Source organism: Coturnix japonica, chromosome 5, assembly GCF_001577835.2.
Source record: "Coturnix japonica isolate 7356 chromosome 5, Coturnix japonica 2.1, whole genome shotgun sequence".
In the NCBI taxonomy this organism is placed as follows: Eukaryota; Metazoa; Chordata; class Aves; order Galliformes; family Phasianidae; genus Coturnix; species Coturnix japonica.
Window position 1 is genome coordinate 26711845 of NC_029520.1, and position 27353 is coordinate 26739197.

The 27353-nt window shown below is 37.9% G+C and overlaps 1 long non-coding RNA gene across 3 annotated transcripts; it reads right to left on the reverse strand.

The window, feature by feature from the left end:
* Positions 1-13354: 13354 nt before the first annotated feature.
* On the reverse strand, positions 13355-26927 carry LOC107314923. Of its 3 annotated transcripts, XR_004307417.1 has the most exons (4): positions 26149-26927; positions 25070-25179; positions 16085-16162; positions 13355-13525 (listed from the first exon to the last, which is right to left on the reverse strand). It is a non-coding gene; the product is annotated as an uncharacterized LOC107314923 (long non-coding RNA). The 3 variants fall into 3 exon arrangements; XR_004307418.1 differs by lacking the exons at positions 25070-25179; positions 26149-26927 and adding an exon at positions 19292-25061; XR_004307416.1 differs by lacking the exons at positions 25070-25179; positions 26149-26927 and having other exon boundaries at positions 16085-25061.
* Positions 26928-27353: the final 426 nt, after the last annotated feature.

Consider the following 27353-nt stretch of genomic DNA (forward strand, 5'->3'; position numbering starts at 1 on the left):
ACATGTCCCAGTGAGGCCAGTTACCATTCCTTGCTAGTAGAATTTATCCATCTTCCTGTTTAAAGGCCTCTGTCACAGTATCAAGTATAATGCTTGCTCCAAAAGTAAGCTGTGACCAGCTAAAGACAGTTCTCAGCTGAGAAGTCACAAATTTATCTTGTCAACAAAAGAATCCCATTAAGATGAGATTAAGTCAGTTACAGTTTACACTCAATAGTGTATAAATGCATCAGCCAGGAACTACATCTTCGGACATCTAAAATGAGGTTCAGTCAGCACATCACTAAAATACAGTAGTTATTCCCCACTTCCAGAGAAGCAAAGTTTTCTGTTTAGGATTACCTCAGTAATCACAATCACTGTTATAGCACAAACACTAGTGCCATAATCCTCAGCATGAGTATGGGTACTAATAAGGTAAGTCATAGCTGAGCTGGGAACAGATGCCTGGTCCCCCATGTAAGGGAAATGGTTGATCGCAGCCTGAACCTCTGATTAACCATCTGAGGCAAGTGATGAGTCAGCTGCAGGAGCACAGGTGAAGGTAATTAAACTGTGCTCCCAGAAGGGGTGGAGCTTGACTCCACCTCTCCCAGATCCCATTGAAGGGCTGACCACAACTAAGTCACAACTAACCTTTCTGGAGATTGCTTCTTTATGGAGTTCTTGTGGTGAGCCTTGACACTGGCAAGCGCTTATCTTGAGGGCCTCAGAATTGGTGAGTCCGTTTTCCTTAGTTACCCTCTGGCTATTTATTTCCAACCATATTTGTACTATTCCAACTGTATGTTATACTTGTATTATTTCCACCATACAACCTGTAACCTTATTTCAACACCATATAACCTCAGTAGCCACCTAACCCAGGTGCATTTCAACTGTTACTCCTTAATTCTACTTCACTGAATACATCCAACTGTGCTAAGAGATTTGTAAGACTTGCAAGGCTCAGAAAATTGTTGTGAGGTTGAGGTAAGTATCCTTAAATGTTTACGTGCTGAAAAAGATGTAAAACATAGCTGTATGTTTTTGACCACAGACATAGAGCTGTTTGAAGGGGAAAAAAATCAGGTTTTTGGCTGGTTATCGCCACTGAATCTGAAAACACTGGCTAGAAATAGAAGTAGCAACTTACTGCCACTCTCTCCTTCTTCTTCATGAATCTAAATACTATATCTGGCAAGAGAGGAATTACAGACTATAGAACTAAAGAGGACAAGTTCTCTACATAGAATATTTCAGCTCTGAATTAAAGTCAAGAACAGCCATTCTATTCTTATTCTTCAAATAATCACCTGAACTTATCTTTATGCTAAAAAATGCCCTTTCGGGTTATCAAAATCTAAACACAGTCCAATTTTTATTTCTCATTTGTTTTCAGTCTGAAACTATTCACCTAGTCATTAAATCTTCATAAATATTTTTTTCATTACATTTGACTGCTAGCTGTTAAATTTATTCTCTTGAATTCCTATTGTATGCTTGAGAGTTACTTATTCACAAACATCCCACAGGCTAATTTCATGTACCTTTCTCATCAAGTATTAATATCTGTAGGGCTCCTTCTGTCATCATGACCTCTGTGAAACAAACCCATTCCCACTTTACTGTAGCAATCACCATCTTGCCTAGCACATCATTGCTACTAAGGGGTTAAATCTGGTGTCTTGGCAGTAAGTTAAAGCATGGTTTGGCAAGTACATCCAGGCTTTGATGCTGTGAGTTGTCCTTTCCAAGCAAGAGTTTCTGGGTGGTATTTTAAAGTTATGCTGTCTGTTGCTGTTTTCCTGGATATGATAACACTGCAATGTGTCTGTTTTGAAGAGGCCTTGCTTTATGAATGCTGCACATTTACTGATCTCTTCTTATGAACTTTTTTCACACCCCAATGTGGAAATGACAACAAATGAGCTCATACCGCAAAGACACAAGTGTCTCAAGGTGCCTCAGAGCACAGCCAGGCCAGGGAGCATGAGTTGAACCTGCAATAGGGAACAGCTGAACCTAATAGCTGACCCCTGGCCTTTGGCTCCTTTACTGTTGAGGCCCAGAAAAGAACGTTTCCACCCACTCAGCTGAAGAGTTAGGTGTGAAACTTTATATTTTGCTGTTTTTTAAGGAAAACTCATTTCTGCCAATGGAAGCAGGAAGGTGGTGTTCCCTCAGCATACGGCATCCACAGCCACATAGCTGACTGCTCCCAAAGGCCACAGGGCAGGGTTTCAGTTCAGCTCAGCATGTTCTGGGCATCTAGCTGTGGGAGGAGGATAGAGAAGGAAGGTGAGACACCCTGAAATGTTCCCTTCCTCCAGGCACTTCAGGGCCTCTGTGGGGATTTGGACTCCCTCTCTCCAGTGCCACTTGGTGCTCAATGGCACGATACAGCTCCTGCTGTGGTCAGTGAGTAGGAAGCTGAAGTAAAATAGAAAAGATGCCCTGATTCCATCTGTTGATATATACTGAAGTGGAGGGATGACTGAAATAGAACCTGCTCCAGCACTCAGACTTGCGCTTAAGGAAACCCCTTTTCTCATACAGCTTTCATTTTCAGCATGACAGATTTGGTCAGCTAGTCCTCAATGGAAAGATTACTTTGCACAGTGCCTGTAGTTATTAATCTCAAACCAAAGAAAGAGAGATCAATTGTTCATGTGGAGTCTTTGAGGAGTCAAAATAACAGCACTTCAAAAAAACTCAAGCTCATTCTTCAGTCACTTCCAACTTAAATCTTCAGGTTTAACTTTAAAATCACCTCACTGGATATTTTCAACAATCAAGAGCAAGGCATAAATTTTTATAAAATACAAAGAAAAAAGTAATATGAAAGCAAAGAAACATCAGTCTTCTGGTCAGTTCAAATATGCTGTTTTTATGCTGTGAGAATGTGGAAGGTGAGATGCAGCCTCACTTTAGTAACATGCTGATAATGTATGTTTATGTTTTTAACAAGCACAAGGCGCAAACATTATTTTCAAAGACTAAATGTTTTCTCCCTTTCTGTACTAAGTTTGTGCTTATACCTTTTATAATGATGACTTATGAGTTTAATTTTCACATACCATTTTTAAATGTCCTTTCAGTTACAGTTGTTGAAGTGGGGAAGAAATAAAGGTTTCATGCAAAATTTAACACCATTCCATCAAGGTTTATATAAGAGATCGAATCAGGCCAGGATCCATCAAATGGAATCTTCAAGATACTGTAGGGTAGTTCATTTCCCCATTTTTGCTGCCACCACTGATGAGCAACTCAGTTTTGCTTTACAAAGTTCATTCCTTACTCTGCCAAAAGAGTCTTGGCAAGTATTTTTTACATGAAACAGTCTGTAATTAAATGCTTGTAGATGGCTGAACACTGTGAATTATGAATGCTCTGGGACATATAAACATTCTACAAGAATTTCATCTATAATATGAGTGATCAAAATGAGTGAATTCTAAGCACAACTTAATAAAATCTGTAAGACAGCACAGCAACACTTCTCTCCCATTAAAACTGCACTATGAGTGTACTACTACCGTACCTTTACAAAGCTGTGGACATCACCAAAGAAAGGAAGATTTCTCATATTTTACCCCAGAGAAAAGAGCCAGCGCACCCCAAAGCACAGCTCAGATGAAAGAACATACATGAAACCTATAGAAATTAACAGTTCTTCTGGAGGCAGGATCTGAATGTTTCTGCTTTCTTCCCCCAAATAATCCATTCCTTCCTTTCTGCAGATCTTGTATCAGGCTTATAGTAAAGTTGATCAGCTATTAACTGATAGCTGTTTTAAATTGTGATTTCTGGCTTGTGCAACACTTTGCAGCAACCAATGGAAGATGCATAGAATTCTTCCACTGTTTGCCTAAAAAGTGGAGGGAAGCATTTGTGGGTTCTGTGCCATGTTAATATGGATGGGTAGCTTCAGTGGAATATTTCCCATTGTGAAGATGTATCTATAGGACTTCTGGATGAGAGTATTCATCTTGACTAATCTTTAGCATGTATATATTGTGCACTGCTCAAGTGCAACTTTTCCATTTGATCCCAGTTTCAAAACGGCTTTCCGTTATCTCAAGCACTAATGGAATATTTAGTGTAGTCTATATGTATAAGTCTATATGGTCTAGTATTAGATATGGAGGTTGGTGGCCTTGCATGTGGCAGGGGGTTAGAGCTCAGTGAACCTTGATGTCCCTTCAAACACAAGCCATTCTATGATAAAAGTAAACATAATGCACCTGAATGGCCACTACCAAGAAAAGCAACGTGACTCCAGCTTAAGGGCATACACCAGCTCATGTGGGAGCATGCTTAAAACAGGTTGGGAAATGTTGAATATTTGGTTTTGATTGAAGAAAAATATTTTGACATTTCGGTACTGATTTTTTTTCTAAACGTGTTGGTCTTTGGATGAAAATAGTTTTAAAAATATCAGCTTCTTTCCTTATGAAGGAAATTTCATCTGTCAACTGGCTGTACCATCCAAAACTAGTCAAAGGCAGGAATAAGTAGAAAACACATGTCCTAAATAGGTAGCTCTCTGTCTATTGCTGAGCCCAAGTTTAGCTCAAATGGAATCATTTGGATTGGGTTCCTTGACTTTTTTTAATGGCCTAATTTTGTAGCAGTAGCCATGACTATCATAACAACCAAAACAAGAAAAACATGGAATTGGACTTAGAATTAGTACATTTTGTCTGCCTGTGAAGAAGAAGTCCAATTCAAACCTCTTGCTCCTAAACACATGCTAATGTTTTAGGTTTGACTGAGGATCCACAGCTGCTAATGTAAATTTATCTCTGCTACCATTAACTACATCAGATACAGTTATGACGAATGATCTGTAGGCTCACATATTTATCTAACAGATTCTATACCAACTTGGAGTTATTCATTTACAAAGAGAGACAAAGAAACTGTTTTTCTGCCAAATTCTTTGTCCTCCATAATTCTGGGAGCATATGGGATTTCTGCCTGATAAGAGTCATTCTGCTCTGATTTCTGAGATTCTGTCAATAGGAGGTGTAGTGGAAATGCTAAGTCATGGCCTGAAACAGTGACTGAGCATCTGGTGGGAAGATAGGGCCAACCCAGGGAGCTCAGCTGCATGCAAAGCACCTGAGTGACTAGGATCCACCCCTTCCAAGACCTCATTTAAGGATTGGCAGTAAAGGCAAAGGTATTGTGCTGAAGATCCCTGCCTACTGGAGGCCTTCTAAAGGTAAGCAATTTTTCTTCTTTTGTTTCTGTGTCCCTGGTTGCTGCATTTGAGCATGTTCTTGTTTGCTGTAGCCTAGGACAGTGCTACTCTGCTACTGTTGCTCTACTTTCCATCATGTTATAGTATTACAGGTGTGATAGCTGGTAGTTGCTCAGTCAGGAAGAGGCCCGCTTATCATTTCAATCCAGTGGCAGTGGGCTCCCTTGAGTGTCTTTTTTCCATACATTCCTTCCTCTATTGTATTCCTAATGCTAGGACCTGTGAAATATCTTGCATGAGTTTTGTTATCAGCATCTCTGCTCAGTAGCTACAGTAGAGGACTTACTTATCTTCCAGCCATACACAGATATTCATATTCCCTGTTTTTTAATATACTGAAAAGTAAAGGTATTTGACTCAACATCCTGGCTGATCTTTACTTGCCTGAACAAAACACTTTTTCTGCCTAATAAGTAAAAACTGAGAGAATATGAAAGGCAACCTACAGAAGAGAGTAGGCGTGACATGACTACATGTGCTTGTGAAAGCAAACTTGCTAATATTTATTATCCCCTTTCTAAAGGGTCAGTCTCTGAACCTGGGTACATCTAGCTTCAACATTTCCCACCACTGCAACAGACCATCTGGTTGGAAAGGGGCTAATCTCATGGTCTTTTCCTAGGTAGTTTGTAGTTACCTTGTTGGTGTTAAATTAATTCCTTCACCTCTCTTTTTCTCTGTTAGGCCTTTCTGTGTTCTTCCACTTACTTAAAAAGCAAAATATCTTTGAATAAAGCTTTCTTGTTTTACAGTAATTTTGGTGTTAGGACTGGGGAAATACTTTAGGCACAATATTATTGCCAACAATCCTTATTTTCTGAAAGAAAATTAGGATGTTTCTTGGCAACGCCATCTGTGAGAAATAGGATCCTCCCAAACATTTGGGAAAAATCCCTATTGCCAGCTCCCACACATCACATTATTTTTCCCTTGGTATTATGTTGTCTCTTAAAACAATATGTGAAGAAGTAGAAACCAACTGAGTCAACTGCAAACTTTACTTATATGCTCATCATTTGGAATGAGAACCATGTCACTGCCATGGTGTCAGGAAGCTGGAGGCACATATGTAGGTCCCTTGTACAGGACCCTACAGCAATCCAAGTATCAAACTTGTATGTAATAGCCTGGTATTGCTGGTTTACTGCTGTATATCTCTGAAAAGCTGTAGGAAGAGGATTTGTTATGTTTGGGAAGTTGCATTTCAGGTAACAAATCTCAGTCAGGACTGAGATTGTTCATGATTCAGATCAACATGTGGGATGAAAATAGCTGTCTTTGCCACCAGCATGTTCAGCCTGTAGTACAATACAAAGCTGAACGAGGAGTTACAAGACCTCGTTTAAAGAAAAAAAAACTGTTATGCAATGTTTCTGGACATACTGTTTGATCCTGTTTTCTTTCACTCTCTGTATGCGTCATTTCTTTGTCTCCAGTGAACGGCAAATTGAGTCATGACTTTGAATCTTGACACAGGTGAACTAAGTGTGAGGGAGTGAGATGATGGGCTCAGACACAGCACGGCCCGTTCCCCCCAGCTCTCTCCCTTCCAGCTCAGAAAAAGCAACAATAAGTGCTTGAGATGGCAGGGAGTAGAAAGATGTAATTTTTGTTGAAATCACATTCAAAGCAGAATTTGAAGCAAAAAAAGGAAACTAAGTATTTGGAAGAAGGGCAAGTTTATTTCAGCGATCCAAATGGGAAATTGGAAGAAATGGAGCTTGAACTTTTGGTTGGGGGTAAATTTTAGTGATGGTTAAGAGAGAACTGTAAGGGACAAATTGGAGATGTGATAGATTAATTACTTGTGGTTGTGACTCTTCAGCAGAGTAAAGGAAAGGATGTTTTTAATTTCAGGTTTATGGAAAAATCTCGTAAAAGAAAGAAAAGACTGGTAAACATGAACGTGACTCAGGGGATTTAAAATGTAATGCAAACCTAAAAATGTGACCAGTGACAACCAGGCACACAAACTATAAATATAAGTAGTCATGAGAAGTTGGCCTCATATAAATGGCCTCAGGAATTTGAGGGGGGAAAGTACATTACATTTGAGGTGTTGAACCCAAGTCCTGAATAAATGTTTGAAACACTCACAGGACTGCATATTTCTATTACTATTTTTACAAATTTCCAGAAGCATCTGTTCTAGAGAGCATGTCTGACCCCCTGCATTACTCAGGTCATCTAGTTTCTCCCAGCCATTTCTTTATCAAGTCCAAAACCCTGCAGCTGAATGAGAGCCTGTCTTTCAAAGGGCAGGACATCTTGCATAGAAGATGCCAGCTAATGGTTCACAGAGCTCTGACCAGTTGCATTTTCTATTAAAATACTCATCCTGTTTCCATGTTGAACCCTGCAGCTTTCAACTTGTAGCTACTGGGCCTTCATGTGTCTTTGATTACCAGATTTAAGTGCTCTAAGTGTCAATTATTAACTTTCTTTTTTTTTTTAATTTTTTTTTTTTTGGATGCATTATTCCCAGCTCTCCACATTCCATCCATGGCGTACAAATGCCAATGCAGGGAGGATTATGAGAGGAGAAACCTCCTTTGTTAACACAGATGTTGGTCACTGTTTGGAACTTTTCAAAATCTGGTTCAACAGGCAAAGTAAGCTGAAGAAGATGATGATTAAAAGTACAAACCTGTAGCAAATGCAAATATTTTCCTCAGTTAAGTAGGACCCTCATGAGAATCATCGATGTTTCTGAAGCGAGACAGATCTTTCCTGTGTATTTATCAACACAGAGCTGAGTAAAGTTATTTAAAATCAATAATCAAGTAGGCAGAAAACTTTATTTCACTGACCAACTGTACACAGCTCCTGGACACTTTCATATCGTGGAAAAAGCCCTCAGCTTATTTTGAAAAGCGAGAGAAGGGAATATTGTCCAGGTCTAAATGCTTTGTTTTCAGACTTATTTAAGAGTTTAGTAGTCATTGCATTCGGTGTGAGTTTGGATTCAAACTTATTTTACATGATATCAGAGTATTCTCATGAAACCAGAAGTTACTCTATCAAATTGTAGTACCGAATAATTGAAGTTTCCTGTCAAGCTAATTTGAAAGTATTGAAATCTTATGTTCTTTGTGCAAGATTCCCATTTTTACCTCTTTGAAACTGAAGGTAAAAAATTCCGTATTATCTATGATTTATGGTAGTATTAAAGTTGCACTAGATTTGAGAGTTTTAAAATGTGCAGTGAAGAATGTATCACACATTGCTATTGCACATTCTCCCTTTGAGCTGCACTATAGTTCTCCTGCTTGTATTGCAAACCCTTTAAAAATAAAGAAAGAAGAAAAAAGTGGGCCTCTTTTTCCAGATTCCTGTTAGGAAGAGAGCTCACAAGACAGGCATATTTTCATCTTGCTATGTAGAAAAGTCTAGTTTTAGTATAAAATAATTACCACAAGCATATTAGTGTGACTGGCTCAGGCACTGCAGCCTGGACAGACATCTGCTAACATGTGCCTGCATTCTTTGACAAATTTTTATACAGCCACAGATGAGTCTTAAAACAAAACCAAAAACCAAACCCATAGAAATAAATTCCTGCAGATGGATAAAAGTTAAAACCAGTACTTTCAGAAGAGACAACATGAGGTGTGTATCAACTCTTTTTTTTAATCTTCAGTACTTATAGTGTTATCTAGATCTAAGAATAAGAGTCTGTGAAATGTTTCACACTCCTGAAGGGGGTTAGCTTTGATGTTTCTTCTTATCACTAAATAGGATTTCTGCTCTGTGGAGCTCTTTATTGGAAGGCGCCTCCTACAGCAGCTTTTCATTATTCACCCCTCAGTACCCCCTGCAAGACCTTCCCATCTCAGCATGTTCCCTATTGTCCATTTTCCACTAGAATGCAAAGGAGGGCAGGGAGAAAGCCATGCACAGCTGAAGGCAACCTGTCCAAGTTCTGCACCAGTAACGTTACACTGATCAGAGAGCATGTTGCTCTCTAGAGGATGGATACAGGAGGACAGGAAAAGCACAGTGATGCTTTCTGGGACTTTTATTGATTATGGCCATACATGTAAATGAAGTATTGTGAAGCATGTTTACAAGGTTTTCTGTTTGCCTGCCAGTCATTCTTTCTGTTAACATCTTTGTTTCTAAGTATGAGAAGTCTTCAGACAGTCTGTCTTTAGATAGCTGTACCTTTATTGCTGTTAAAAACAAAGTAGGACCTATTTCAAGAAACCACTCTGGTGACAAAGTTACAGCTTTTGGAGTGGTTATTTTTGCATACATAGCATCAAGAGCAATCAGTTTTTATGAACTTGCCCAGGTTCCTCCTCTGATTGTATGAGCAAGCTCAGAATGAGAGAATTCAGGTCATACTTACTTTATTGGGCACTTCTACAGAGGGATCCTAGAAAGCAGGAGAATGTTTGGTTTGCTTTCTGCCTGTGATAGTGTATGTTGTAAGCAAAAAAAATTATTAAAGGACATTATTAAAGGACAAGGTCTCCCTTACTAACATTCTCTTCTTTGTCATGCAAATAGCAGATAGATCTTTCACTCCTGTTTCTTCTTTTAAAGGCTTCCTGGTCCAGTGAATCTGAATTTGGTTTATTCCACTACTGCATTTCAGATGTTTACTAAACCCTTATATGCGCTTAGCTAGACTAGGCATCTTTCTGTTGGTGGTTTGAGGAATAACTGCTACCTTTCTATTTCCTCTCCCTTCTTTGGGAGGGGAAATTAAATTTCTGTTTTTGTCCTGACAGGATTCACTGGATGGTCTAAACAAATTCAGACTGGGCAGCTTGATTGGAAGCTGTCAGCTGAAATCCAGGCCGAAAGCTACAGTTCACTGCTCATAGAAGGAGTACTCTCTTCTGGCAGTGTTCTGTCATCATCTTATTGTTGGGATGGGGGTGGAACCCTCATATTCTTGTTGCCTATTTTTTCCTTCTTATTGTCAGGATTGGTGGGAAAGGTGACAGATAATTCTCTTTATTATGATTATTCTAGATCATGCTGACATCTTCTTTTCCAGTCAGACAATGAATAAACCTATTTTGTAGAGTTTCCTTCAGGGGCATTTTCTCACTGTAATTTTTGTTTTCCAAACCAGGGGAATTATGTGAATATTTCAGCTCTTAGTGAAGCCTGGTAAATGTCCACTTTTGCAGTACTTTGTGCCTTACATACAATCATATGAAAAACCTCATTCAGGTCAGAAGTTAACTTGAATGTATTTACCTTATAAACACTGTTGATGAAAGCTTTGTTGAAACTTATGGTCTTTAAAACACCTTGATTTTGATGAAACAGGATGTTTTGATGAAATTTTAATTCATTGACAGTACTTTACTTTCAAATGTTGAGATAGCAAACCAAATTATCTGGCTTCAGAAAACATTTGGCAGAGAGAACAAATGTTTTTAGTGTCACCTGAGATACTTTAATAAAAGGTAGATTAACAAGAATAGAAGCTGATAAACTCAGATTTGGAATTATTCCCAACACTTTCCCATACGGAAGCCTCAGGTTTTTGGAACATAGCTCATAAGCAATCACTGGATGTTCTGTTGGTTTCGTTTAAACCCTGGTTGGATGAGTTCCTCTCCATTTACTAGAAAAAAAAACCAAGCAAGGGATGTGCTGTGATTACCAAGTTAATCTGAGGGCTTTATTTTCATATTGTTTTCACTCTCTTTTTCTTAGATGTATGCATTGTCTCATCTTAAACAAGTGAGTTCTTCAGTGAGAGGGCCTTCCTCTTGTTAATAGTTGGTATATGTTCTTTATATCCACTTGTGACAGACACTGTAGTTTTAAAATAAATATTAATTCTACTTCTGGAGTTCCTGGGTACTCCTGAAGTACCCATTTGGGCCTGTTGTGTTACACATTAAACAAACATACAGTAAAAAAATCTGTTTCAGATTTGGTTGGATGCAAGGGAAGCCAATATATCTGAGGATTCACTGAATTAGAAGAACAGTAAGACAAATTAATCTGTTCTTACACTACTGTGCATTTTATCTATATTTTAGATTTCAGTTCCTAAACAAACACTTCATGCTATAGTAAGAAACTCAATGCTACGAAGCAGATTTCTTCAAACATATTTGAATTGTTTCTCAGTGCTTTCACTGTGAAACTTACATTTAATTCTCATAGCATTTTTAAAGTGTAGGTTATCATCTAGGTCTCTTATAAGTTCCTCATCAAAACCTCACTTTATTAGCCATGTATAGGAATGTGAAGGAAATGCATCACATTAATAATACATTTAAAAGGTAATTTACAAAATCTTTGCATACTGTATAAAACTCCTAACTTTCTGTTAGTTAATATGTAAAGAAGGCTGGATACTCTGAATGTAAGCCATTATTTGGGGAATAGCGCTAGAACATTTCTTGGAGGAAAAAGTAGTATTTGGATCATATCCAATATGAGATGGTCTGTGCTGGAACACTTTGTTGGAAGTGGACAGAGGACACGGCATGACCTCTAACACAAATGCCAGCAATACAGAGTAGGAAAAGAATATAAGCAGCAAGTTAACTCTAATGTGTGAACAAAACAGCTCTAGAAACATGGCTATGATTGGGTAGAAGCAGGTTGAGAGAGACTTTTGTTATTTGATTCCCTCTATGTTTGGATTAGCATAACTGCAAGGTCAGAGTAGCCAGAACTTCTGGGAGGTAATGAAAGAGACTGTTAGCTATTCTGCTTGAAGAAAGCACAGACAACACATAACCGGCTGTCAGATGTGCTGTGTTGGTAATAACTGTGTACATTTTATATTCAGAGAATTGTAGAATGGTTTGGGTTCGGAGGGAGCACCTAGTTCCTGCCCCTGCTATAGGCAGGGACATCTCCCCTTCTAGACCAGTTTGCCCAAAGCCCCATCCAACCTGGCTTTGAATGCTTCCAGGGAAGGGACATTCACTGCTTCACTGGGCAACCTGTTCCAGTGTCTCAGCACCCTTCCAGTAAAGAATTACTTCCTATTATCCTATTATTTATTTCTTTTTTTCCCCTTGAAATATTTCTCCCTCTTGAAGAAAATTCACTGGTGACTGAAAAGTTGAGTTTTGTAAGCTGAAAAAATACATCTTGGACTTCTCAGAAATTTAGTGCAAGCTGTGCATTTCTACAGAGATGGACAGGTAACCCCATGAAATCAGGGCTTATTTTACTTCTCCAATTCCATTTGTTTAGTCAGTTTTGTAAATACATGACATTTGGAAAAGGATTCAAATTTCTACATGACATGAATTATAACTTTACTCACAGAATTTTGTTTGCTGAGAAAAAATAAAGTGCATTGCCAATCTAAAAGGCTTCTGACAAAAGCTTAGAAAAAGATGCTGAAATGTTAGAAGTCTCACCTTAATTAGGTAATTTCTTCCTTAATTTATAATTAAAAAAATAAATAAATAAAAGGGAAAAACCTCCACTCCGCCTCCAGGAGGTAACTACCAAACTTGGTCACTGGATGCACATAATTACATCATTGGGAATCCATAACGTGAGACCTCAGAGTGTTCCAGGGGCAGAAGAGCACTGAGTTCAATCCGGGTGTTGTCCATATATGGCTGCAAAGGACCAGCCGGCGTCTGCGTGGATGCAGCACGGCCGTCAGCACAGAACTGGGACAAAACAGAGCCACGACAGCGTGCTCCTGCCAGCAGCCTTCTTCTGGGAATTTCAGGAATGCCCTCAGCACTTATTCAGCAGGAAGCTATCGGTTAAAGGCACACAGCCACGATTCTGTGTGTTTCTTTACTGAAGAGGCTTGTGTCCCTTTGAAACAGATGTTACTTAGTTACGTGGGTAGACGAGCATGTGTTTGCAGTAATATTAAATCTTTCAAATATGATCTGCTCTTTACTATCTATTTTTACTGCCCCCTATTTACATTCAAATTAGTGTTGCCTTTTACTCCCTGCACAGTGGATATCTACTTCTGAAATAAATCTAATATGCTCGAATGTAATGAAAGTCATGATGAATAACCATTTCTTAGAGTCATGAGGGATGCCAAACTAGAATGATAAAAAGTGCTTCTGAGAAAAATTCACAGTGTATTCAGAATGGGAATTTAATTGGACAGATAATGAAAAAAAATAAATTTCTACCTTTGACTTGAACAAATGTTTATATTTGTGAATGGACAGATTACTTTACCAAGAGAAGATGTAAGACTTCAAGGCCATCTGTGAATGGACTGTCCAGCCTAATGTGCCCGAAGAATTATAAATAAGTTTCGAGTGTCCTTCGTCAGGGCTTGCAGGTGGTGAGTGCTCTAGCCTAAAAGCAAAAGATATTAGTTCTATTAGTTTAAATCGTACTAATGGCGTGTATAAGTACAGCAAAGACACAGTGAGAACTGGGCAAGTTACTGGTCCAAACCAGGTTTTCTGAAGGGTTTTGTTGTTTTCTGAATCAAAATTACCCTCAGATTTTTTTAAAATTAAAAACATGTTCAGAGTTTAAGTGTTCTCACAGAAATCCCACACACCTTTACTTCCTTCATACATAAATAGATATGTGTGCAGAAGCAAGCATTTTCTGTGTGCACTCATTTCTGTGTATGTACAACACAGCACAACATAGCTAAAAATGAGATAAATCACATTTTAAAGGCTGTCCCCCCACCCCTTCCCTGTGGAAACAGTATATAGCATTCTTTGCTTGTACAAACTCATCTCACATCTGACCTAGGGTTAAAACTCCTATGCATACCCAGATACCTAAATAATAGCTTTATTTTAACTGCTCTGGTACCCTGCCAGCTCTTCATACCTCAACTGGGAGCCAGATATTTTACAGATTACTCAAAAGGCGTTTATGTGTGCAAACATAAATAAAAAATCCATTTGAGGATCAAAGATTGCAAAAAGCTTTTGGTCTGCAGCATCACAGTAAAACACAATATATGTAAACATATACGTGTATATGTATTGACTATAAGGATTATTTGCTTTAAAGATTCATTTATTTCAAAATAGAACTGTTATAGCACCAATTTCTGCACAGCCGTTGGTTTGCAGAAGTTGTCTGTTACTTGGGGAATGAAAGTATGTATTTCACATCTTACTTTCCCCAGATGTTTCTAACCAGCATTTCTAATTACACTGGGTTTTTTCTGGTACAGTAGGACAGCAGGCCACGAGCAACAGAAACCTCCCTAACTGAAGCACAGAATCAAATGCTTCTTTGTTTTTGCCTAGTCTGACAGACCATCAGGATGCACTGGGGAACTGGTATTTCTGATAAAAAGGATAATCACCTTTGCCTTCTCTCTCTCCATTGGTAGGGATTTATGCAGCTCATCATTTGTTAACAGAATGGTGAAGAAGAGTTAACACACCATTCTTTCATAGTAGAATGGCCTCACGTGTTTTTCATTTTCTGGTTTGGAAACTCAGAGAAAGATTACCACTGGCATGTTATTAAAAAGCCTGATATGTCTTTGAAGTAGAGTGCTGCCTCTGTCATCATCTTCTACCAAATAATGGGACAAACCCTTATTAAACACTTTTCATGATTTTTTTATTTTTTTATTTTTTTTTAATGAGCTTCACTTTTAGCATAGGAAAAAAAGATTGAAAGGTAATGATTTGAAAACAAAATATATCAAATACTATTTTGCAGGAAGTGTATGGCAATTGTAAGGGAACACACTAGCTCTATCAGAAACAAAAGCAAGCCATAAACTATGTCATCACTACCTCTGTTCTTTCTTGATAAACAGGCAAACATTATTGTAAAGTTCAGTAAGTTCAATATATAGTCCTACTGAATGAAGTCAAACAGATACAAGAATTGCTGCTTCCTTTAACATTTTCTTACGATGGCAAGTTATGAGGATTTGCTATTGCAAATCTAGCCATCTGCTTACAATCTGTAAATAGAAGGAGTTCTCTGCATGTGCCTGCACTGGCATGAACTTGCATAAAGCAACTTCTCTTTCTCCTCCATTAGTTGCTCCTGGTCAATGCAAAATATCAATGCTAAGTATCGCTAATTATTGGCTACATTAAATAGACAAAGCCACTAAGGAGCAGGCCAAAGGAAAAACAGAACACTGATGCATCGACCCATGTTCTGACTGTGATTGCACAAGAGTTTCTTTGGGGCTGCTTTGGCTACATGCCCATTCAACTTACACTCTCCCAGCACAGCCCAGGTGTATTGACAATAAACAAAGAGGAGTCCAGGAGCTCCAGAAGTTTTTATACCAGAAATAAAATAATTTGGGTAGGACAGTAAAATCTTTCATTGTTTAGGAATGTTTGGGATGCACTGGTAATCCTGATGATCTTAGACAGAGGCATGGAATAGTCATTTGGTATAGGCCTTTTATAAATTTGGCTGCTTCTTCTCATGTAGTAAAAGACAAAAACAAAAAGGCCTGCAACACAGATTTATAAAATAGGTATGGCCTTTAACCACTGGTTAGGCACAATGCTATGAGAAATAATAAACTACAAAACATATGCTTTTATATGAGATCTTACTCTTGAAATTGTCAGGGTTGCCTAAATCTGAAATTTAATCAAACTTTTTCCTTCTATCTGCTCAAAAGCTGCAAAATATGAGTAGGATAGCATGGATAAAGGGAAACCAAGAAAGTTTAGTCTTGACTTTTCATACATTTCTCCTTTATTCTTGGAAATTAAGGTATAAATCACTACAAATGAATGGTAAACAGCATCTATGAAGAACATCTACCTACGTCCGTCTGGTTTCAATATTAAGCTGACTTTTATGTAACACCCAGTGACTTCTTTACTCAGTGGAGATAATTATTAAAATAAGAAATACTAAAACACTGTTTTGGAGGATTAATAAATAGATACATACCTTTAAAATACTGGGTCAAATATTCTCAGTAGATCTGGATTAGCTGATGATCCCATTCACATGCTGTACTTGGAAGAGCTGAAATACACACAATACCTTTTATAGCTGAGTTCAGAAGCAACATTTCTTAAATTTGGCATTACATGGAAATCCAAAAGAGCTGAATGATACTTCAGCCTGTCTTATTTGTTTTTACTTTACAAATCAGCACGCACTGCAGAAAAGATCTGCTGTTCTTCATGACTGTGCTACAGATGACATGAAGGGGGCACATTCTCTGCCTTCTTTCCTTCTCCTGTCTTTCATCAAAACATTATATACTGTTTTGGTGGTGCCTATTTAATGAACTCTTGCAGTACCTTCCTTCATTCCCCTGAAAGGTTAAATATGGAGTAGGACATACTTGTTCACATAAAGCAGAAACTCAGCTCTTCCAAAAATTTCTAATATAAGAAAAAAATTTCTTCCTTCTGCTGTGGTTTGTTGAGGCTTATTTTCTTTCATGTTTTATAATAAGCCATGGCATTTAACGATGCCTTCAATAAACATCACTAACATTTTTTTCCTCTCTAGATGCCAATGATTAATCTTTTCTATGTTTTCAAAGAATTTGTTTAATGCCACAACCACAGCTACAGCTTCCCACAAAAACAATTTCTAGCTAAACCATCCATTTACTCAAGTATTTATTCTATCAACAGAAGTCATCTATTGTCTTACAAGCAACAAAGAGAGTACATTCATCAGTTAATGGATATGTTTAGATACCTTTCTTAGTATCTTCACCTCCTTTTCTTTGGCTAGGAAGGATAAAAGCAATCCTTAAGTTCTAGCAACAGAAGCCGAAAACAGTTTCTTCAGATGACACACTGCTCCTTTTTAAAAATAGGTTGGTAGCATGGGCCAGACATGCCACGCAGGGTGGTGCAGTTAGACCACAGTCAAGGCCATGCTGTGCTCGTTTTCTCAGCTTGAAAGCAGGGTTTGTCAAGGCAGGAATAATGAGTATGGATGTTTCCAGGTCAAACGTACCAGCTGTTTGTGGGTGAAGGCCTAGGCTTAAGGGACAAGCTACTGCCATTTGCACACTTCTTATACTTAAGTGTAATTTACCATGGTAAGCAGGTGGTGCACTTTGGAAAAACAAAATTCCATGCCTCTTCAGAGCATCCCTGACCTTTTCAGCCAGACTTTCTATGGAAGCTATGACAAACACTAAAGATGTCTTCCCCACCTGGCACCACTGCTTCAGTGCCCCTTTCATAAAGAATTTCTTCACAGTGGAAGCATTCCTGTTTTTTCCAGTAAAACTGGTAATGACAGAAATGAATCTTTTCCAACCTGGTTTCCTAAATGCATGAGTGCAGAGGGAGGAATTCAAACACAAACCAGAGCCATTGACTATTCATCAGGGAAACATTTCATATACACAGTGAGGATTCCTTTACCAAGCTTGTACTTGAATTGTATATTCAATTTACGTCGTACAGAGCTCACTTTCCAAATATTGTACAGCTTAATGTCCTTTCCCTGACCTTATTTTTCCTTTGGGATATAGCAGAAGAGTAAATAAGGGCTTCTCATCTCTTATATTGACTGGATCTGACTGCTTCCTTTATGGCAGGACTAAGAAATCTAAAGCTGATCAGTTCTGACTTCATGCTTAATTACCACATTAATTTTATTTTTTTTTTAAATTAAAGTTAGACACCATGAAGTAGTTGGAAAATGCATGGCCTACTAACAGGGTTTGAAAGGTTTCTTCCATCCTCAAGAAAGAAAAAGGTATTCAAACATGCTCTATGACAACTCATAAAAAGAATTCACAAAATGTGCATATGAGTAAAGCCAGGATGAGGCCCTGACACACTGGGCACTAAGTCCTCAGCCAGATAAAACTTCCACGGGCTTTCATGAATTGAAAAGGACATCTGCAGTGCCAATTTATAATCTCAGCTGCACCAGTTCACACACCTAAAATTACTTTCAGCTACCACTAGAATTATTACTAATCTCAAGTAGTAAGGACGCATTTCAGTAACAGTACTTTAAAGTAATGAGATCCCAATCCAAAAGAAGTGGAAAGCAAGAGACTTAATAGAATTTCCACTTATTTTCACCAGGCTTAGCAGCAAGTAAATTCTGAGCTCAACTCTCAAGCAGAGAATAGTCTGCTCTGCAGTGATGGACAGTGGAACCAGTTCCTTTCCTTGTATGACTCCTTATGGCCAGAAGTTCATTCTCTAAAAACTTGACCATGGAAAAAAATTTACTAATATTCCAACGAATCTAGGCCTCCTTTGTAAATCAGAAACTTACTGCACTGACAGAAAGTCGCTAGTCACGTAATTAAGTCAGATTATAACCGGTATTTTACATTTCTGTTAACCTGAATAGTCTTATATTACTTCAATCTTTTAATTCAGCAGCGTTCAGATGTTTGCCTTGCTTTGCAGGACTTATCATCTAAAAACTGCAGCAAGGAATTTGTCAGGATCTGGGAGAGGAAGGCAAAAGAAGTTAATATTGAAATGCAAATTATTACAAGTGAAAGGATGCTCTCCATCTTCACTTAGTTTCTGTGATTTATATCCTTAAAATAAAAAGCAGTAGCTGAAAATAATATGTTAAAGTAAAACCCAATAACTTTGCCTCTTTCATATTCTCAGTCTTTGCTGTTTTGTTTGGAGACCAGTACATGGAATTTTATCAATAAATCAAGCTCTTGGAAATAAACTTGCTGAAATCACAATCAGAATCAAATATTTATGTGATGATTTTCGTGAGAAGTTCCGTAAATACATTGTCATCAGATAAATTCTCAAGAAAACATATCAAATTCTTTTTTCCTCAACTTGGAAAAATAAGAATCAGTCATGTAGAAGAAAATTATGCTTAACAAAACAGCTGCCTGAGCAGGCCTGCACAGCAGCACCTCCACCACACTGCCCAGTTTGTTTTCCAGTTGTCATGGTGTAAAGATATTCTTTTGACATTTCCAGCAGCTGACACTTGGACACTCACAGACCTCCTCTGCTGCCCATCTCCAAACCGAGCCCATTTGCTCCATTTCCCCCTTGTTGTTGGTCTCTACCCTGTGCTTTGAGCTATTTAAGCCTGATGCTTTCTCATTCTTTATCTTAATCACCTTGCCTTTTCCTAGCAGAGAAAATACAGATCCTATAGTCATACTCCTCTTTATCTCACCTTGTTTACACTCACACTTTTCACATTAACCTTATCATTAAGTTCAGCAAATCCATGTAAGAGAGGTGCAGGCAACCACATCATGTTTATTCTCCTTATGTTCCCATTGGTTGTTTCACAAATTCACTCCTTTGAGATTCAGAAGCTTTTAAATTTCCAGTCTCAGTTCCCATTTTATTCTTCATACTGTGTGGCTCTTTGTTCCTGACTGAGGCTTATCCTGGTTAAAATTCCAGGGGGAAAAAAGAAAAAAAACCTTTACCTTTTCTTCACTAAATTCAAGAAAAAGTGCAATTTTCTTCCAGTCATCTTATTTTCCCCAAACAAGGCAGATGAGAACTGTAAACTTTTTTTTCATTATATCATTTTTTCCCATTTTTTCTACCAGTCCTGATTACAAAGGCATTAATACATTCTGTTGAAGATGCCTCTCCTAATCCATCCCCACACTGCCTACACATTTCAATTTTCTTTTTCCCCTCCTGGATATTCAGCCATCCACTGACTTATTAATACAAATTATTTTTGTCAACTTATTCAATTTCTTGAACTTTATCCCAGACCACTTGTTTAGGCATTTCAATGTAGGCTACAGCAGTTCAACTTGCATCTATTTATTTATAACTTGTAGGGCTTGTCTGGGAAAGCTGAGGGCCCATTGCTTTCTGTTAGTCATGAGATCCCTGTGGATTTTATTAATAAATTGCTGTTGTTGCCATTAAAAAACAAAACAAAACAAAAAAGCAACAACCAACCAGAATCACTGACAATATTAAATCACCAATTTCTCTCACCAAACAGAGCTACTAGTTCTTCCTGTTACAACTTGAGTAACTGTTTTGCAACTTTAGCTATCATTTACTGATAACAACGTAGTAACAAATGGTTCTGCCAGTCACTGAGGTTTCCGTCAGAGGTCCCTACAGACTCAGCCTAGCTAAACCATGGTAAAAAATCTTCTATTTTTCCTCTGATATTTGTAAATTCTCATGTATGGAATTTTATGGATTTTTAACACATAAAAGAAACCATCTGCACATTCTTAAGAGACTCTTTCAAGATGATGTTCATTTGGAATATATAGAAAATTATACTATTAGTCATGTGTTGGTTTCTGTGAGAAACACATTACAACACTTCACATAACTCTCCAGTCTGCTGAGATTTAGAGTACTGTTCCATTCAATGTCTTTGTTGACATAAATAATAATAAAAAATCATCACAAGATAAATCCTTGTAAACATGTGCTGTACTTTGGAGTCCAAGTAAGAACAAAGACATCAGCACAGCTGTAGTATGTCATTTCACTAGTAGGCCAGTGGATTCCCATCTAGATGAGTCAATGAATAGGTAATGTTTGAATGTTTCATCACAGGTTGTGAAGCTGTGCCTGACAAACAAAATCAATTGCATAAGGAAAAAAAATCCTACATTAGAGAAGTTAATATAAAAGTACATTCCGTGTTCTCCTATTCCCCAGTGAAGGCATAGCTAAGTTTCTAGCAGGAAAGGTTGAGTCATCCTGTTCTAACTGAACTAAACTTTGTTTTGGAGATATCTGTCTTGTAATTGTTTGTCTTTTTATTTTTTCATATAATATATTTGCCCATTTTGATTGACTCTTGAGATGCCATTTTGGAGACATTTAGGGAATAAACTTATAGTCCTTATAACTTTAGCAAAGGAAATAGGATTAATAACTTCCCTCATGCCACATTTTTTGATCTTAATACTACAGCATGTTGAAACATTGTCTAGGGAAGACAAAAGTGATGTGTGCAGAGTAGTACTGGAGTATATCTTTTGAGATCCAAGTCTAAGAAAAACTTTATATAAAAGAGTACAGTCACATTTCAGGAACTCATCAGATTTAGAAATGCATCCCATAATTTACAATCAGTATTGAAAGAGTCATCCTTACAGTTTGGTAAATTGCGCTTAATGTTTCCAAGCAAGAAGACAACACATAAAAAGAAAAAAAATATCTTTTCATCTACTTGCCCTACAGCAATGAAAAACCTACTGTAACACGATGGAAAGTGCAGCACTGACAGCAGAATAGCAAAGCATTAGGCTGTAACAAGTGAGAACTTGCTCAAATACAACAGCTATGGACACAGAGACAAAAGAAAGAATCTGCTTACCTCCAGAAGGCCTCAGGTGCACAAAAACCACCAGTAAAACACACTTACCTCCACTACCAACCCTTAAGTGAAGTCTTAAATGAGGAGGATCCTGGCTCCAGCCTTTCCAGTTACTCAGGTGCACTGCATGCAACTGAGCTCCCCTGGGTTATCCCTGCCTTCCCACCAGGTGCTTAATCACTGTTTGAAGCTGTGACTTAGCATTTCCTCTATGCCTACCACTGCAAATTCTTTGCTTGGGTTCAAGCTTAGAAATGAAGAAAAAGGCTGCTGAAAAAGTGACTAAAAACATAATGCAATTGCTTGTAGTTTGAGTGTTTGAATACTCACATAATTTTTTTAAATACATAATCACAATAAAACAATAAAGGGAACAACAAAAATTGCTCTATTCCTGAAAAAAAATAATTGGAGTTTTGCCTTAAAGAAATTAATTTCTATTCTACAATACATAATAAGGAGAAAATCCATACAGGAGAGATAAACAGCTGAAATGAGGTGCAAATGGGCATAGACTAATTTACTCTCAGCAAAGTTTTATGTGGGATTTAAGCAAATCCTCATAGAAAGTACATGGAGAGACTTTGCTCAGTTAGGACTAGATATACCCCTAAACACAATAGTGGTAGGAGGCAAGTTTACACTGCTATTGCAATGTGCTGTTCCTGCTACACACAGAAAGGATTTCTGAGTTATTTTGGACATGTTTAACCAGCGCTACATTTAGTTTAAAACAAAATGATTGTTTTAAAATAGAAAGTTAAACTCACACTATGTTGAAACATCCTTAAGTATTTTCATAACATTTAATTGACACTACTTCTAAATTGCAGTTTTCCTTTGTGGAGGGAGAATTCCTAGTGCTATGGTTCAAAACACTACCAGCCTAGAGGATGAGAAAAATTATGGAGAGGAGATGTGTGAAACACTCAAGGCCTCTGTGGTCTAATACAGCTTAGTCAAACATAATTTCTTATTTACTTATGTATTTATTTATTCATTATGATTTTATGGAATTGACATCAAATTCTTCCTAGTATCCATACAAAATGGGGGATTTTAAAGTTTAGAATAGGACTAAAGAAGTACACAGCTTTCTGCCTTCCTCTGTCTGAAATCAAATGCTTGACTACCAGACACATGAAAAGACTAATGTTAATTTCAGTATGTAAGGAAAAGGAAAGAAATACCTTCCAAATTCATTAGTTTTTATCCTTCTGTTTCTTTTCATGGCTGATCTTTATGATAAGTACTTTAAAAATTTAGAAAGTAAAGAGTTCCAAGGAGATGACTCCCTGACCAAAGAGCAGGCCCACAACAAAAAGAATGCAGTGGATTTTATTTATCAGCAGCTCAGTGTATTAAGCTTATGCTATCCATCAGCCTGTGAAATATAAAGCAATGAGGTAGTTTCCACAGAACACTTTGAGCATAAACCCAGTGACGTCAAAGATATAACACCTTTTATAACTGAAGTAAACAAATTCTTTCTAAGGCAAAAAAAAGATATTTAGCAGTTATACAGATGTCGTATTATTGGCCATTGTTTCAGGAGAGCGTCTGGGGGGTCCGAGCGCCTCTTTGGCAAACGCCTCGTGTGGAGGGCTTGCTGCCAAGTGCAGCTGTGCAGTGACAAAACTGGAATGTCCTCTGAGAAAGGCTGGCTGCAGAGCTCTGAGGACTGGAGGAGTGGGAGGTTCTCAAACAGCTTAAGAAATATGAAAGCCTCATTCAAAGGAAAAAAAGTCATTAAAACTTAGTCATGTAACAAGGAAACGTGAAAATAACTTCATAACAATGCTGCTGTTTATCACCCTAGAAAAACAAATTTTGCATGTGTTCAGCATACTTCCACAAAGGTTTTTTCCAATGGGATTTGTGAGAGTGGGTTTCAAATAGTGTATCACAATCCAGTATATTCAGGATTTTAATCTATCAGGATTCCGATCTTTCCATAATAAACTCTATCTTCATATTCCTTCAGAGTATATCTAAGTATTCCAGCTTCCTTCCCATCCGGAATGCATGCTTTCCATATGTTTTAGAAGTGTTACTGCCTCGCATTCTTTAGGCTCAATAAAAAGAGTCACTGATTGACCAGAGTGTACTTAACTTTACTTCTCAGGTATCTAAAAGCCACTTCTGTACTTATACCCTGGTTTGCAGCTTTGAAACGTGGTAAAAGAATATGTATTCCAGCCAAAAGTTATGTTCAGAAGCAGAATTGTAATTGTACCTGTACTGCAGAATCTCCTTGAAGGGAGGCAATGTGATAAAGGAGAGGATATTTGCCTGTCTGCCATCTTCCAACAATGCCTATTTTTAACTGTATCATACATACTTTATTTAAGATAGGAAGGAAGCAACTACGGGCTCTGAATAGACATTATTAACGCCACCATGGTAGGAAATGATTCTGGGAACCAGAACATTTCTGAATACCCCCAGCTGAGGAGCAGTGGAGTGTAATAAAGCTGTTGCTATTGTTTAGATACATACAGAAAATTAGTAACATACAGCAAAGTACATCTCCAACTAGCAAATGCTATGAAAAGTGGTATGTATGGTAGCTTTGTTGAATAAGCAAAATAAATTTGCTTGATTTCTCATATTGCCCTGGTAGGAATCTCCTAAGTTCTTTCACATGTGCAGATAAGCTAGCATTCAGTGCTGCATGTGAGACGTCAGAGAAGTACAAAGATACTGTGCTAAGTAACAAAGGTCCTGTTAATGAATCAGGAAGATCTAAGGTGTGGCACTCTTCAATCAGACCAGGTAAAGTCAGGAACAAAAGCACTTACATACAAACTGAAGCTCAAATGATAACATTTGAAACTATTAATTACAGCAGTTTAATTCTTGTTGTGTTTTCTCCTGTAGCATCATTGATCTGTTCTTCTTCTGTTGAATTGAATTGCAAGGCTTTTCTTTAACATTTAATCAAATGATTAAAAAAACCAAACCCACAATTATTCTATAAAGATATTTTCCTTGATGTGCTGATACTTTGTGTATCATTTTAGCGACTTTGCAGTTGCATGAGTTGAAGTGCAATCAGTCCCTCAGGGACTGTAACCAGCCTCAGCACAGTCACCTCCACAGCGGCCACCAACCAAAGCCGTCACTGCACTGTCTACACCATATTCTGTCCCAGCTTCCCACAGACAGTAACTAAAAAGATAAGGGATGTGTCTTCTTTCTTAGAACATCAATACTGCTTAATTGCAGGCTGCTTCTGCTTTAAGGTACTTGCACATATGAGCTTACGGAAGTGTAGAGTTCATTATCACATTGATGAGAATCACAGTATTTCTGCTTGCTTCCTCTACCTACAATTCAACAAGCAGATTGTAGGAAGATTATTGGGAGCTTTTTGTGTAATAGCAGCCATCTGCAGGATCAAACTAAAGGCTGTATAAAAGATATAGTTTCAGTTCCATGGGAACAGCAGTACAAATGGCTTAAGCTGACCTGAGCATTGAGAAATATGGATTGAATTCATATCAATTAAATTATGCATTAGCAATTCAATTCACATTGCCCACTGGAGGATGATAAATGAAAGCCTACCATGAGAATATATTAAAAGAATGTAGTAGTAATAGTTTATTACCTTGCTGACAGGATACTTACAACAAGTCACTTCTTATAAGGAGAGATAAGAATCTCTTGTTAGAAATTCATATATTGAAGATGTCAAAAATCCCCTTCTCTCTATGTATTTCACACATGATCATTATTTTCTGAAGGCATTGAGAAATAAATGCATATTAATCTTTGTAACAAAGCACATCTTAAACCTTAAATGCAAGAAAATTCCAGGTTATAACACTGAATGTCACCAAATATTTAATACCTTCCTTATTTATTTTGATAGCATCAGGGAATTCAGAGGCTATTCAGATCCAGAAGGCCTGTATTTCTAATAGGTAAAGGAGCACACCGTTTTAAAACCATTGATCTCCCAGAGTGCTGAATACAACCTCATCTGCATTGCCACATTTTCAGCACTGACATCTCATGCAGGTGCTACATACGGGAAGGATGTGGTCATAGTTTCAGCTCTGCAGAGAACTGACTTTCACATAGGATTTTGATATTTCGAAATCTGGGTTTGTTCCAGTTTGGAACAAAAGCCAAGCATTTCATAATTATCTATGAAAGGCAGTAGAGTGTCAGTGTGGGAGCAGGTCATCTCCCAGGCTTCCTCAAAGCATCGCTCCTGTGAGTGCTGAGATCTCTGGAGCCAGGATGAGAAGGGTACTGCCCTAGGAAGCTCTTCTCGCCTGACCTGCTCCAGGTCTGCACCATTGAACTGCTGCAGCCCCGCCAGCAAGCAACACACAGGCTGCCTGGCATCCAGAAGAACCAGGAAAATCCCAGTGCTGCAGCAAAATGTTCCCATTTGTCTGAACTGGGAAATTCTTACCAGAAGAATTTTTGTCAGAACTTTTCTAGCTTGTTTCATTTGTAAAGAAAGCTTTGTAGTTTTGCTGTAGAGGAGATTATTTTGCTATGTCTACTGTGCTCCTGGGTAACAGTAATAGTGCTGTGATTTGAGTATTAGAAATCACAGGGGAGCGGATGGAAGGAAGGAAATTGACTGATCCCTCTCCATCTCAATTTCAAAGAATACAAAATACTAAAGAAATTTCCTTTTACTTTAGAATCCTATTCCATACCTTAAATGAAAATAAAATTGTTTACAATACCTGCAACCCTGACACAAGATTCCAACAAGAAGCAGCACCAGAATCCGTGCCTCTCTGCAGGAGGAACAGTTGAATCCAGGCATCACCGAGTGCTTTTTGGGCACAAGTCTCTCTCTACTGGTAGCAATGGAGAGTTGTTTCAATGAGTGATGGTTACAATGGCATTTGTCCTCCCAGATACAAGTTTGGGCTTTAGCACCATGCAGCTCTACTTAACCTTTTGTTTCATTGCTGCTGATACATTGTCATGAGAGAATGATGAAGCACGTGGATCTTTGGGATATCCAGCAGAATTCCTCACACGCTGCTTAATGGAATTCTTTGCTTTTTTGTTTTTGGTTAAAAAGTGAAAAATAGTGAGATGAAACTTTTAAAAATAGAAGATCAGATTTTTGATCAAATGAACATGAGAGTAAAAAGTGTTTATTTCTCTTGAAATCTTTTGTCTTTTTCCAGGAATATCATTTTTATTTTCAGTTTGAGACCTTTTTTTAATTATTTTTTTCCTCAATGAAAATTCACACATTTTAATGGACAAAAAAACCCAAAAAACAAAAAAAAACCCAAACCAACCCAACCCAATACCAAACCAGTTTCTTTTGCCTTCTGTGCATAGCAATTATCCAAACTAATATATAGTCTTTGTAGCACAAGTAAGATGTGCCTTGGGAGCAAAAGAGCCAGTCACAAACCAGGAAGTTCTGGAATACACAGCATCAAAGGCACACTCATACTCAATGCAGAGTGGAGAGAGATGTGCTTACCTGAACTGTTTTGCTGCTTACCTTGGTGAGTTATTGAATCAATGCTTGATGAGCTGGCCAGTACACACAAGGTCGTGATGATTTTTCTGTATGGGATATGGTCAGGCAGTTGCAAAACACTGAGAGAGATTAGTAAAAATAGTGTTACCATGGCTTATATTATATTATTATTATATTATTATGCTTGATCAGAACTTGCTTGCCCATGACCAGAATTCAGGATTCTTCACACCCATATACATATGTGGTGGCATTTGACATGCTTGTCTCTTAGTCAGCTATCAGGGCTAACAAAAGAAAAAGCTCAAACCCCACTTGAAAAAAACAGGCTTAGAACAGAAAAACCAGAGCTGTTTGCCAGAATCATGTCAAAATATGGCCAAAGAAAACAGTGGCTTTCAATTAAGGACTTAAATTTATAGAGTTGCACTCCTGAAGCTG